Here is a 12,631-nt window from a genome sequence, read left to right as displayed (position 1 = left end):
CCCAATACAGATCTAGAACTAGTTACTGAAATTTAAATAGAAAAAACACAAAATAAATTCATCATTCCATTTTACCTATTGCATTTATGTCCTATCCTTCTCAAAGTTCCTTATCTATGCTCAAGAAAGAAAGAAAGAAAAAGGTAATGGACAGTTAAATCCATTAAAGCAAACTATAGGGTGCAGTACTCATCTCACTTTCAGGCCAAGGGAGTCAGCATTTGTCCACAGACAGCTTTCCGGGTCATGTGTCCAGCATGACTAAACTGCTTCTGGTGCAATGGAACACCGTGATGGAAACCAGAGTGCACCTATCTATCTACTTGCATTGGAGTGCTTTTGAACTGCTAGGTTGGCAGGATCTGGGACAGAACAACGGGAGCTCACCCCATTGCAGGGATTTGAACCACCGACCTTCTGATTGGCAAGCCCAAGAGGCTCAGTGGTTTACACGACAGCGCCACCTGCATCCCCCTATATTCAAGTACAGCTGTGCTGGCTAACCCTTTTTTGATTAGAAAGCCACATAACAGCCCACTTGAATAGTTTCAACCAGGCATCCCCAACCTTCGGCCCTCCAGATGTTTTGGCCTACAACTCCCATCATCCGTGACCACTGGTCCTGTTAGCTAGGGATGATGGGAGTTGTAGGCCAAAACATCTGGAGGGCCACAGGTTGGGGATGCCTGGTTTCAATCAACAACCTCTTTGCAAAGGCAAAGAGGAATGAAGTCCTGCTACGAGCAGCCAGATCCACGACAGGTGCTGGGGGAGTGGGGCTGGCCCTTCCTTGGACTTCATGGGGGTGGGATCATCATCTCACACCCCACACCAAACACCAGCTGCAACACTATACTCGAATAAATATAACCTGTTCACACCTGCTAGGGCCTCTTGAGTCTTCCTTATGGCTGTGTTGACAAGTGACTCTTGGAAGCAGGGTGTTTGAAGATCACAGATCAGAGGCTCCAGGTGTCATCTATGTCAGCCTGGTGACAGGCTGTGTCATAGTAGGTCACTGGTAACTCAGCACTGGAGCACTGTTGGTCAAAAGGATAGTGCCCCAAAACCACTTTGGGAGCCCAGTGTTCTTTCTGGAGCTGCCTCACCCTATGTCAGGGACTGGGCAGAAGACTGGGAGAAAACAGTAAAGACCTGATGAAGAGAGCACAGCAGAGGTTATATTTTCTGAGAATCCTCCGGAAAAATAACCTCTCAAAGGACCTGTTGATGGCATTTTACCATTGTACTGTTGAGAGTGTATTAACTTACGGTCTGTGTGTGTGGTTTGGGAGCTGCACGGTCAGGGAAAAAACAATGCTGTCCAGGGTTGTAAAGACTGCGGAGAGAATAATTGGGTGCACTCTTCCCACCTTGGATCAAATCTATGCTTCCAGGTGTCATAAGAAAGCTGTAGAGATAGTGCAGGATAGTGCGCACCCCGGAAATGATCTCTTTCAGCTTCTGCCTTCAGGAAGAAGGTCCAGGGTTATAAAGACTAGGACTAGCCGCCTGAGAAACAGTTTCTATCCAAATGCGAATTTGGTTTTAAATGCAGTGTAAGGTAGTCTATGTGGGAGTATATTGTATTCAATTATGGGGTATCAGAGTTTTTAGCGGACTAACCAGGCAGGGATAGCTGGGATAGCAGGCTTGTTGGTTTTTGAATGTCTGATGTAGATTTTTTTCAATTTTGTTGTTCTGTATGGGACAATGACAATAAAGATTATCATATTGAATGGTGGAGATCACCTCCCCAGTCTGACTCTTCCAGGAGGAGACAGTTTAGATTTATAACAGGGGTTTGAGGGAGCTCACAGCTCAGAGGCAGGTGAGGGGAAAAGTTGGGAAACAGAGAGGCGGAGGAGGAGGAAGCACCAGAGGGAGGCAACAGCTGATGGACAAAGTGTTTTTAGAAGGCATTCCAGACCCTCCATTTCCCAGAACCTAGTGTGCCTTGAAAGTAGGAGAGCAAAGAGCTCAAAGGTAGAGAGCTACAACAAAATCCAGCACCTGTGGTAGAGAGGTTGAGCTTGACGAATGAGGAAGTGGAAGAGATGGGGTGGGTGGGTGGATGTGGAGATTCACTTGGGACAATGCCATTACCCAAGAGGCTGGGTTTTATAGCCTCTCTCTGTAAATACTGAGTAAAAAGTGGGCGGTAAGACCATTGCTTGTGTGTGTATGTTCCTGGGCGACTGGCTGTGGGAGTCGCTGGCAGCAGCCTGACATCCTATAAGCCAGTGATAGGGAACACCCAAGTTGGAGGACCAAACCTCTCTGTCTGGCTCTCCCAAAGCCGCACACCTCACTGACTTTGTTTTCCACCCTCCTGAGTGTTTTTGCCTGGCTAGGAGGCATCCTTGAATGCTGATAATGTCTCTTGTTTGCTGGATGGAAGGTAGAGAGAGCTTTGTGGGTGATTGTAGAAGCTAGCCTACTATGCAAAGGGGGGGAAAACTGGCTTTTGTTGCCCTGCCCAGGTGGCCTCTAGAAGGTTGCCCAAAAGGGATTCCAACCCTTGTTTTAGAAAAGGTTCCCTACCCTTCCTTCATAATGCTAGAACTTGTGGACATTCAATGTTGGAAGATTCGGGACAGATAAAAGAAAGTATAGCTTCATGCAGAGATAAACTATGGAACTCTCTGCCACAGGAGGCAGTGATGGAGACCAACTTGGATGGCTTCAAAAGAGGAATGGACAAATTCATGGAGGAGAAGGCTACCCGTGGCTACTAGCCAGGGTGACTATGCTGTGCCTCCACAGCTGGAGACAGAAATGCTTCTGAATGCCAGTTGCTAGAAACTGCCAGATGGGAGAGTGCTCTTGGGTCCTGCTTACTGGCTCCCTGCTAGGGCAATTGGTTGGCCCCTGTGAGAAAAGGATGCTGGACTAGATGGGCCATTGGCCTGATCCAGCAGGTTCTTCTTATATTGGGGAACATCAGCAGTTTTTAGCCTAGCATCCCAATACCTTACTGAGTTGGACAATGGTGGTGAAGGGGAGGGGGGGGAAGTAAACACAGCACAGGACAGGGTGGAGAGCTTTGAGAGCTTTAACACTCCAGATTCAACCCACTGCAATTCCCGGACTGCAATTCCTGCATTGCAGGAGGTTGGATTAGATGGCCCTTGGCTTCACGTCCAACTCTGCAATTCTTTGATTCTGTAATTCTATGTATGTGATTGCCCACCAATAGAATTATCCAGGTGTTATGTACTGAGCTGAATCCTAGAACAATGGGATCCAGAATGCAGCAGTCTGATTGGTCTGCAGGAGCCACCCAATGCAGCTCCAGGTGGAATTTAATCAGTGACCTGATTGGCCTGCAGGAGCAGCCAATCAGGCTTCTGGAGGAAGTGAATCCGCAACCTGATTGGCCTACAGGAGCAATCCGGAATTAGCCAATCACGCGGGGCCCATTGTGTAAATAATGTATATATAGCTAGATGTTTTGGGGAAAGTTTCATTCATTGCTACTACGAGCTGAATAAAGAGCATGAAATTAAAACTCTACTCTGAGTATATTTCACCAGGCAACTTATCAAAACAAAGAAACATCACACAGTGTTTAAAAGTACTGTAATAAAAACAATAAAAGAAGGATTAAAGCACCCAACAACATAAAAGTTTCCTTCTGGCACAGGCAAACACCTGGCAACTGAACTGAAAGCTAGGCTAGAATATAATGAATTTAAAAAGATGTTTAGATATACCTTTGCCAAAAAACCTGAAGCATTTCTGCTAGGTTTGATGGAAGAGAATATTGCAAAGATAGACCAAAGACTATTTATGTACGCCACAGTAGCAGTGAGAACTTTAATGGCCCAAAAATGGAAGTTACAGGAGTTACCAACGATTGTGGAGTGGCAGGTGAAGATGATGGACTTTGCAGAATTGGCCAAGCTGACCTGCAGGATTCGGGACCAGGAGTAAATTTATGGTATATTTGAATAATAATTGCAAAATAATTGCAAAATTTGAAGACACTAGCAGGATTGAAATAAATCCTACAATAAAGAGCTAAAATGTGAGATAGGACTTGAAAGCGGAAAACCTGCTAAAATGAGGGAGGGAAGTCATAGGCTTGGCAGAGCAGAAAGGAATTGTGTATGTCATTGTATTGTTGAAAATATTGTTTAAGGAGAATATATATATATATATATATATATATATGCTTTCGTAGATTTTCACGGGTACAGGAATGCAGGTTTTGGTGTCCTCGGGTGTCTTCCCGTGTAAAAGTTGGGGTGTCTAGGCGACGTTTCGACGAGGTCTCACTCGTCATCTTCAGGCTGGTGCTTTCGGCTTCTTGTTACTGGAACAGAGCGGGATCTCAATGTTTGAGTTCCTATAAATACTGTAGAGGGGGTGTGGTGTCTAGCCTGCCCAGAACATTGGAGGCTAGACACCACACCCCCTCTACAGTATTTATAGGAACTCAAACATTGAGATCCCGCTCTGTTCCAGTAACAAGAAGCCGAAAGCACCAGCCTGAAGATGACGAGTGAGACCTCGTCGAAACGTCGCCTAGACACCCCAACTTTTACACGGGAAGACACCCGAGGACACCAAAACCTGCATATATATATATATATATATATGCAGGTTTTGGTGTCCTCGGGTGTCTTCCCGTGTAAAAGTTGGGGTGTCTAGGCGACGTTTCGACGAGGTCTCACTCGTCATCTTCAGGCTGGTGCTTTCGGCTTCTTGTTACTGGAACAGAGCGGGATCTCAATGTTTGAGTTCCTATAAATACTGTAGAGGGGGTGTGGTGTCTAGCCTCCAATGTTCTGGGCAGAGAGGAAGTTCCCAGGCTAGTGTGCCTTTTCTTCTTTTGTTCCTTAATTACTTGAGAGATACCTTGAGTGATTTCTTGAGTGATATCCTGAGTACCACTTAGGTGGGTCATTAGGTGTGGATTAGTTGCTAAAGTCTTTGTGTCTTGACCTCTTGAACTTTGTGAAGAGTTTTCCTGAGAAGATGGCTGTATTGCACTTAGTTGTGCTTTGGCTTGGCTTCGTGTATAGGGGCGAGCTGTGGTTTTGTGGCTTGTGTCAGCCAGATCTGTGTAGGGATTGCAGGGGGGTGCAGCATCCGGAGGTGCCACCATGGATTGGCTACTGGATGGTGTCAGTAATTCATCTGTGGAGAGGGTCTGGGTTTGGGTCTGGTGTGGTTGATTGGTGTTGGCGTTCTGTGTGCCTCTGGATCTGGTGTCAGTTTTTGTGGGGAGGGCTAATTTCCAGATGTCTGGCAAGCGGGATGTGTCGTCACGCTTGTTCATGTTGTGAGGGTGTTTCTCTATCTCGATGGCTTCCATGATTATTCTCTTGTGGTGATGTTCCGTGTTAAAGAGCAATTTGGAATCTGCAAAATTAATTTCGTGTCCTGTTTCTTTCATGTGTTGGAAAAGAGAGGAAGTTTTTTCTTCTTTTTTGACGGCATTCTTGTGTTCTGCGATACGTGCATTTATTCGTCTGTTTGTTTGTCCAATGTACGTGGCTGGGCAGACTTTGCAGGGTATTTCATAGATCCCTTGGTTTTCCAACTGGATTTTATCCTTGGGGTTTCTGAGGATATTGGCTATTTTTTGGTTGGTGCAAAAGGCTGTTTTGATATTGTGTTTATGGAGGATTTTGCTAATTTTATCTGTAGTGCCCTTGATATAAGGAAGGAGGGCCATGCCATTGTTTTCTTCTGTGTCTTGGTTTTTGGGGGGTGTTTCCTTTTGGATTAGCTTCGTAATCCTGTTTTGCTGGTATCCATTGGCAATTAACACATTTGAGAGATTCTGTAACTCAGTTGTCAAGTGGTCTTTGTCAGCCAGGCGTTTGGTTCTGGAGATGAGAGTCTTGGCTACGGAGTTTATTTGTGCAGGGTGGTGGTGTGATTGTGCATGTAAGTAGCGGTTGGTGTGTGTTTTTTTCTGGTAGATAGTGTGTCCTAGGGAGCCATCAGGTTTTTTGTAGATTAGGACGTCAAGGAAGGGAAGTTGGTTGTTGGCTTCTATTTCCATAGTGAATTGTATTTTGGGGTGTAAGTTGTTGAGATGTGTGAGGAAGCTATCCAGTTTTTCCTTCCCGTGTGGCCAAATTACAAAGGTGTCGTCAACATATCTGAGCCAAAGTTTGGGTTTGTGTTCTGACTTGTCTAAAGCATTGGTTTCAAAGTGTTCCATGTACAGGTTTGCGATGACCGGTGAGAGGGGTGATCCCATAGGTGCTCCTTCTATCTGTTTGTATCTTTGTCCATTGTGGATGAAGTACGTGTTGGTTAGGCAGTGGTTGGTCAGGTCCAAGATGTATTCGGGGGGATTGTATTTGTTTTGAATAGCTGTCAAGGCTTCATTAATGGGCACTTGTGTGAAGAGAGATACAACATCGAAGCTCACAAGTAGGTCATTAGGATGTAGGTTTTGCTTCTTTATTGTTTCTATGAACTGGAAGGAGTTTGGTACGTGTGAAGAGATGGATTCTGCATAGGGCTGAAGTTGCTTGGCGAGAAATTTAGCGAAATTTAGCGAGATAAAATTAGCAAAATCCTCCATAAACACAATATCAAAACAGCCTTTTGCACCAACCAAAAAATAGCCAATATCCTCAGAAACCCCAAGGATAAAATCCAGTTGGAAAACCAAGGGATCTATGAAATACCCTGCAAAGTCTGCCCAGCCACGTACATTGGACAAACAAACAGACGAATAAATGCACGTATCGCAGAACACAAGAATGCCGTCAAAAAAGAAGAAAAAACTTCCTCTCTTTTCCAACACATGAAAGAAACAGGACACGAAATTAATTTTGCAGATTCCAAATTGCTCTTTAACACGGAACATCACCACAAGAGAATAATCATGGAAGCCATCGAGATAGAGAAACACCCTCACAACATGAACAAGCGTGACGACACATCCCGCTTGCCAGACATCTGGAAATTAGCCCTCCCCACAAAAACTGACACCAGATCCAGAGGCACACAGAACGCCAACACCAATCAACCACACCAGACCCAAACCCAGACCCTCTCCACAGATGAATTACTGACACCATCCAGTAGCCAATCCATGGTGGCACCTCCGGATGCTGCACCCCCCTGCAATCCCTACACAGATCTGGCTGACACAAGCCACAAAACCACAGCTCGCCCCTATACACGAAGCCAAGCCAAAGCACAACTAAGTGCAATACAGCCATCTTCTCAGGAAAACTCTTCACAAAGTTCAAGAGGTCAAGACACAAAGACTTTAGCAACTAATCCACACCTAATGACCCACCTAAGTGGTACTCAGGATATCACTCAAGAAATCACTCAAGGTATCTCTCAAGTAATTAAGGAACAAAAGAAGAAAAGGCACACTAGCCTGGGAACTTCCTCTCTGCCCAGAACATTGGAGGCTAGACACCACACCCCCTCTACAGTATTTATAGGAACTCAAACATTGAGATCCCGCTCTGTTCCAGTAACAAGAAGCCGAAAGCACCAGCCTGAAGATGACGAGTGAGACCTCGTCGAAACGTCGCCTAGACACCCCAACTTTTACACGGGAAGACACCCGAGGACACCAAAACCTGCATTCCTGTACCCGTGAAAATCTACGAAAGCATATATATATATATATATATATATATATGACAGAAGAGCTAAAGTATAACATTTGATTAAAATCAGCTTAAACCAGTGAAGGCCAAGGGTTTGTTTTATAACACAAGGTCAAAGTGCATTGTCAGGATGGGCATTCTGTCTGCATAAGGCATTCTGAGATGCTGGAATGCTGATTGGGGGTTGGATAGGAGGGCAGTGAAATGAACATTTTGTTGCAGGCCATCACTACACCAGGTGATGTGGGTGGCGCTGTGGCCTAAACCACTGAGGCTCTTGGGCTTGCTGATCAAAAGGTCAGTGGTTCGAATCCGCATGACGGGGTGAGCTCCTGCTGCTCTGTCCCCGCTCATGCCAACCTAGCAGTTCAAAATCACACCAGTGCAAATAGATAAATAGGTACCACTGTGGTGGGAATGTAAACAGCATTTCCGTGTGCTCTGGTTTCCGTCACTGTGTCCTGTTGCACCAGAAGCTATTTAATCCTGCTGGCCACATGACCCAGAAAGCTGTGAGTGGCCAAACGGCAGCTCCCTTGGCCTGAAGGACAGATGAGCACTGCAGCCTCATAGCCGCCTTTGACTGCACTTAACCGTCCAGGGGTCCTCTACCTTTTTACCTTACCAGGTGGCAGTGAGTTCCAAAATTTCAGTGCATGTCACTAAAACAGGGACTTACCCTTTCCTGTCCTGAATATCCTGCCAATCAGTTTCACTGGGTAACCTTCACCATCGAAACATGGACCTGGTGTTTTTTTTTTGGGGGGGGGGAGAAGTCCAAACTTCACGTTCAAAACTAACATTGAGAAATTGGTAAACCTCAAATATTTGAGGAGATCCTCCTTTTCTCCCTTAGACCTGTGTCTTTGCAGTCAGGGCTGGATTTAGGTTTAATGAGGCCCTAAGCTACTGAAGGTAATGGGGCTCTTTCTATGTCCAGCTGTCCTTTAACAATAACAAATTGTTGCTATCTTTTGTGTTGAATATATGCTATATGGTAATGTATAGACCTACTAGGTATCTAAAGCCAATTGCACATGCAGAATGTAGGCACCCTATATATAGAAATGAGCAAACCAGTGATATTTTAGAGAACAGGCCAGCAAGTGGGGCCCATTACTTACATCACAGGCACCTAAGCAACACAAAACACAGTTGCTGTATGTAGGTTTTATTTTATTTGTTTTTTATCTTATATTTTGGAAATGTACATCCAGTTATTTTTCCTTTAATATATTTTGGAACCCCCAAGAGAGTGGTGCCCTAAGCTATAGCTTGTTTAGCTTATATGTAAATTGGGCACTGTTTGCTGTAAATAAAGGTAAAGGTAAAGGGACCCCTGACCATAAGGTCCAGTCGTGGCCGACTCTGGGGTTGCGGCACTCATCTCGCTTTATTGGCCGAGGGAGCCGGCATACAGCTTCCGGGTCATGTGGACAGCATGACTAAGCCGCTTCTGGTGAACCAGAGCAGCACACGGAAACACCATTTACCTTCCCGCCGGAGTGGTACCTATTTATCTACTTGCACTTCATGCTTTCAAACTGCTAGGTTTCCAGGAGCAGGGACTGAGCAATGGGAGCTCACCCCATAATAGGGATTTGAACTGCCGACCTTCTGATCGGCAAGCCCTAGGCTCTGTGGTTTAACCCACAGCACCACCTGCATCCCTTTGCTGTAAATACCCTGGGGTAAATTACAGTAATTCATAAGACAGCTGCACAGAGCAAATGACTGCAAATCTCGGCTTGCAGGTAAGATGCACAAGGTGTCCCCTGCTGCTTGTTGATGTAACATTTCAGCGATCCTCTTGATGCAGTGTTAACATGTTTATCCGAGCGACCCCCACCCTGGCGTGACATTTATCGCATGCTGGTATCTACTGCTGCTAAACGTTTAGCTCAAAAAGGCTCGTTTGATGCATCTCCACATTGGGCCCTACACTTAACGAGAGCCTGTCACAAGGTGGTTAAGTCCACCACATTGAGTGATCATGACAGCTGTCTTGTTCTGTAGCTCTTTTCCCAGGTGTTCCGGGCATGATAACCAGATCTTTGCTTTCACTACAAAAGTAAACTGAATTACAGCGAGAGAGAGAAAGAGAGAGAGAGAGAGAGAGAGAGAGAGAGAATGAGAGAAAAAGAAACAACATTGGGTGCTATTGGCACTGCCATAACCTTTGATCATTAGTACCAAGGCACCAAAATCCATCCCCTTCCATTTTGGCTCAGTGGTAGAATCCATGCTTCATGGGCTGAAGGTTGCACGTTCAATCCCTGGCACCTCCAGTTAATAATAATAATAATAATAATAATAATAATAATAATAATATTTATACCCCGCTCATCTGGCTGGGTTTCCCCAGCCACTCTGGGTGGCTTCCAGAAAAATATTAAAATACAATACCGTGGTACCTCGGGTTACAAACTTAATTCATTCTGGAGGTCCGTTCTTAACCCGAAACTGTTCTTAACCTGAGGCGCGCTTTTGCTAATGGGGCCTCCTGCTGCTGCTGCGCCGCCGCCGCACGATTTCCGTTCTCATCCTGGGGCAAAGTTCTCAACCCGAGGTACTACTTCTGGGTTAGTGTAGTTTGTAACCCGAAGTGTTTGTAACCTGAAGCATTTGTAACCCGAGGTACCACTGTAATTCATCAAATATTAAAAGCTTACCTAAACAGGGCTGCCTTCAGATGTCTTCTAAACATCAGATAGTTGTTTATTTCCTTGACATCTGATGGGAAGGCATTCCACAGGGTGGGCGCCACTGCCAAGAAGGCCCTCTGGCTGGTTCCCTGTAAGCTCACTTCTTGCATTGAGGGAACCGCCAGAAGGCCCTCGAAGCTGGACCTTAGTGTCCAGGCTGAATGATGGGGGTGGAGACACTCCTTCAGGTATACTGGGCCGTGGCTGTTTAGGGCTTTAAAGGTCAGCACCAACAGTTAAAGCTTGCTGACATCCCTACCTTAAACCCTGGGGACCCAATACCAGTCAATGTAGACAAGGTGTGGAGAACCTTTGACTCTTCAGCTTGTTGCTGAACTGCAAGCCACAGAGGCAAAAATGGCCACAGCAGCAGATGTGAACCATAGGCTGGTTTCTTTTTGGCACACACCGCTCTTGTCCTCCATTCAGGCAAGCAAAGGGCATTCCCAGAACTCAGGGACACATTCCAGCAGGGCAAAAACACATCCGATTTGCCAAGCAAGGGCCAGTAATGGGTGTGTTCTGGGCAGAAGGGGTGTGGCTTAGAGAGAGTTCCAAAAGCCCGGTAGAGAAGACTGGAGACTATATTTGGACCCTGGGCTTGGATTGGATAGTCATCTGTCGGGGATTCTTTAACTGCAATTCCTGCAGGAGTTTGAACTAGATGACCCTTGGCAACCCTTCCAGCTTTCCAGTTCTCTGACCCTTTTTACTTCTCAGCTGGAAGCACATGGTCCATTTGCCTGCCTGTGCAGCCTGATCACAGCCCTTTTTCAGCCAGCCTCGTTCTTTCTTTTCTTTCCTTTTTGTAAAAGAAAAAAAAGGAGTAAAATCCAATTTACTAAACTAATGAAGGGTACTTCGTGTGGCTTTCTTTGTATTCCCGACGCTTTGCATCGGCAATGGTTTATAAGATGCATCAAAAGGCATTTGCAGGGGCGTAAGGCACTAAATTAAAATCCAGTTGTAAGCAATTTGCTTGCAAATAAGCAATAGCTGCTCCCAGACCTACTTCCCACATTATGAGAAGAAAGGGTATATTGTTTTCTCATGAAGTGAACATCCAGGCAAACATGTGGCCTCATCCTTCTATTCTTTATCAGCAGAATGCCCATTGTTATAGGGGATTTGAGTACAGGGGTTTATACCTGTACTCTGAGAGCGGGTGGATGAAAAAAGTCTCTGTGTGTGCCAAACCTCCCACCTTTCTTGTAAGATTCCAAGTATCGAGAATTGGATGGGGAGCAGATTTTTCATTCATTGCAATTCTATGCTCATTGCAACACTGTCTTCATGTGCAGGATTTTAATCCCCCCCTGCTCCCCACTAATTTGAACATCACCCATTCAGGTAGGTAGCCGTGTTGGTCTGACGCAGTCAAAATATATTTTAAAATGTGCAGTAGCGCCTTAGAGACCAACTAAGTTTGTTCTTGGTATAAGCTTTCATGTGCATGCAAACTTCTTCAGATACACTGAAATGAAACAGAAGTCACCAGACCCTTCCACGATTCGGATTCTGTTCGTAGACAGAGGTAAAGTTCTCAAACCAGGACAACATTTCCAGTTTTGCGGACTTTGTCAACCGAATCTTTCTTAAACCGGACTGTTCTTAAACCAAGGTACCACTGCGTAATATTGATTGTGTTCGAATCGTCCTGTTCTCAGTGCTTGATTTATAACGTAGAACACAACTACTTTATGATCTGATCCTGGGACTTCCGACTCTTGAGTCCTTCAGAACTGTTCACCAGGCTAGACTTGAATAGCAGATGGTGATGATGATTTTAAAAAAGAGAGAGAAAAGGCTCCTCTTATGTTCTTAATGGCCAGCTCCCCATTTTCAGAAACTCTTTTTTAAAGTTATAACCCTCTGACACCAGATGGCGCTGTAGAGCTGAAACTGGAACTCTATGAAATTTTCCATTGTGAGCTTTAACATGTTTCTCCCCCGCATAGAATTTTCAGAGCATTTTTAATAGCTGTGTCGATGCAGCCCTACCCTACCTATTCAAGACTAGTTTGGCGAACAGGTCTGGAGGACTCAAGCCCTTGCACATTATTTAGAGACATTTTCGTTGGCCCAATGCAGTGGCTCTCAAAGGGTGTGTTGTGTGCCACACTGTTGTGGCAGAGAGGATGGCAAGTGCAGCGGTCAGATAATTATTTTTTATTAAGGTTTTTAATAATAATACAATAAAGGTAAAAAATAAAAAAATAAAAAAATAAAAATAGTAAGAAAAATACAAAAATAAAAACAATTTAAAAAACATGCAGATTTTCCATTGCTTATTTTCCTTTAACATGTTTCCTGGACCTCCTCATA

At 45.0% G+C, this 12,631-nt stretch overlaps 1 protein-coding gene across 1 annotated transcript in view; it reads right to left on the bottom strand.

Annotated features, from left to right (window-relative positions):
• Nucleotides 1-12,631, bottom strand: part of LOC310831093 (myosin-11) — a 1,553,087-nt gene that overhangs the window by 356,162 nt on the left and 1,184,294 nt on the right. The gene's annotated exons all lie outside the window — the stretch shown is intronic.

This window comes from Podarcis gaigeae (genome assembly GCF_964106915.1).
Source record: "Podarcis gaigeae genome assembly, chromosome: 14".
In the NCBI taxonomy this organism is placed as follows: domain Eukaryota; kingdom Metazoa; phylum Chordata; class Lepidosauria; order Squamata; family Lacertidae; genus Podarcis; species Podarcis gaigeae.
Note: the sequence above shows the minus strand (reverse complement) of the source record. Positions and strands in the feature narration are given on the sequence as shown.